A 2780-nucleotide genomic window follows, 5' to 3' on the forward strand; every position below is an offset into this window, starting at 1 on the left:
GAGCAGTTTATTACGTGTTATAATACAAGTTATCGATAAGTCTTGTTCTCACAAATCAACTTAGTGATTGTGCAGCCTGAGAAAGTTCAGTTTTCGAAATGAAAATAAACTTTGATATTCACAATCTATCCATCTGAGGAACAAAGTTCAACAGAAAAAAATTACAAAGTAGTGATTTTTTGTAAGATTAGCGATTAATTTAGCGGTGAATTTTTGTAAGATTAGCGATTTTAGCAGTGAAAAATTTTTTTTCACCGCTTCGTGGTAGAGCTGAAAAATTTTTTTTCACCGCATTATGCTAGTAGCGCTGAAAAATTCTTTTTCACCGCATTCTACTCGTAGCGCTGAAAATTTTTTTTCACCGCTTAAGCGGTGAAAAAAAAAATTTTCACCGCTACTAGCATAATGCGGTGAAAAAAAATTTTTCAGCGCTACCACGAAGCGGTGAAAAAAAATTTCACCGCTAAAATCGCTAATCTTACAAAAATTCACCGCTAAATTAATCGCTAATCTTACAAAAATCCACCGCTATGAACGCATTGAACGCTAAAAGATGCGGGCGCTTTGCGGTGAAAAAACTTTTTTTTCACCGCTAATCACCGCTAATCTTACATTATTTTTTGACAAAACCTCGACCCGGGAAGCAATAGAGAGACCTGCTAACTTTAACTTTGGAAAATTATCATTCTTTTTCAGTTATAATTTGTGATTTTTTGCTGTAATCTTTGTATCAGGCAGCAAAAACGTTGCGTAGCTACGGCCCATTTTTTGGTCAAAACATTTTAGAAAGGGAATTTCCATTTTCCGTTTGTAGTTTGAGAAATTAGTAAACTCAGGAAACTTAATTATTGTCTCAACTTGAAAATAACTGGACGTTAAATGCAAAGCAAGTTGATGATCTGCACGGCTTTGCAATTATATTGCAAGGACCAATAGAGTGTCAAGTAATGCAACAGTATTATACAGTGAAGGATATATTGTTCAAAAAATTTAACTGCAACAATGAAATATTCGGTATTGGGACTTATTTGAAACCGCTAAAACGAAATGCATCATAGATATCAAAGAAAAACACTACTGAAGAGTTTGGGAGATAATTTATCCACTTTTACAGTTTGAAATACACTGTCAGAATGACGGTAATTTGAAGTGCTAAATGTACCAGAAAGAACACTCGATCTATAACAACTGCACAAGTTTTCCATAAAATACAATCATCCATAGCATCTTCTGGCACTTCAGCAGTTGGTGTCGTTTGCGTGGGTGAAACTTGTGAACAACTTGGAGATCTGTGAACAGATGTTGGACCAGTTTCTTTCATTTCTTCCTGTGTTGTCCCTACTTTCACATCCTCAATCTGGGCAGAGCTCAGCGTTTGTGGAGAGTTTGTTGAGTTTGAATCTATAGCTTTGATGTGCAACAGTTTCAATTTTGTGCTTGAAGTGATATCCTTTATAAACTTGCTGGGTTTCGCCTCTGCTTGGGAGACTTTGTTCACTGAAAAAAGTGCAAAAGTATGACACCTTTTCCTTTAATTGCTTCTAATTTCTTTAATTATATTGCCAAGTAAAATTGTTTTTGCAGCTGTCTTATTTTTTCTGCATAAATTTACTGCAAAATTACAAATATTTGTTTCACAGCAGACTAAATGTATATTGCCAATGAGTATTTTTAAATGAATCATTTTTCAACGAGCTGATTGTTTTCATAGCGCTAAAAAATCATATTATCTTTTAAAACACTCATTCGCTGCCTGATTAGCATAGATCAGCTACGTTCTTTAGATTAATCACCAGATCAATAATTTTCGAAGAGATTTTTTTCCAGAAGGCTAAGATATACATTCAGAGATTTGCAAAATCTCAGCAAATTTTTTTCACTTCAACTTTCAAAAACCACTGAGAGCACAGGTTTATGGAAAGCAATTAAGGAAAACTGTTTCTTGCTTTCGCCAAAAAATGAAGTTATGACAACCAAACAAAACTTTTTTGGCATTTAAAATAATCAAACTTTGTCTAAATGTTTGTCTAGATTTTGTCAAAAATTTTTCCATACTCATAATGTTAATAAATTTCTTCTATGGTCATGATGAAGTCAAAATGTTAATAAAAGTGACAAAATTTTTTACCAAAAAAATGCAGAATTCTTTTTGGCCATCGAATGACTACGAATTCTCTTTATAATCATATATGAGGTAAAATAGATTATAGCAATTTAAATGATAGAAGACTCCCCGAGCAAATTTGTAAAATTTTGTTATTAATCTTGGCTGTAGATAAGATCCGCTGTAAAAATTCGTTTGACTGTAAATTAATAATTTTTCACGAAAAAATGTATTACCCACAATTTTAAAACCAGGGATGAACATTTTTGTCAACATACTAGAAAAATTTTTGTTTTCGTCGGATATAAAAAAATGTTTAGGATTATTGATATTGCAATGATAAGTAAAAATCATATATTATATATTATGGATAATAAAAACCGTATATAATTTTATATAATATACGAATAGTAAGAACGTATTATGTTTTTTTCTATGATTAGTAGGAACCATATATGATCATTCTATGGCTGCCAAGAATCATAAAACCGATTTTTCTTACATTTAAATTATTTTCGTTTTAGTTGATATGATTACCTCGCGAAGGGAATGCTAAGTCGTTCTCCTAAATGACAATCTTTCTGAAGGACAACGTTAGCGAAGACCGTTATGTTGTGATATAAAGTGAGATCATGGCTTGTTGGGTTCAGGTTTTGTCTATTGCTTGATGCCTGTA

Source organism: Convolutriloba macropyga, chromosome 7 (assembly GCF_964194025.1).
Source record: "Convolutriloba macropyga chromosome 7, txConMacr16.3, whole genome shotgun sequence".
Taxonomy (NCBI): domain Eukaryota; kingdom Metazoa; phylum Xenacoelomorpha; order Acoela; family Convolutidae; genus Convolutriloba; species Convolutriloba macropyga.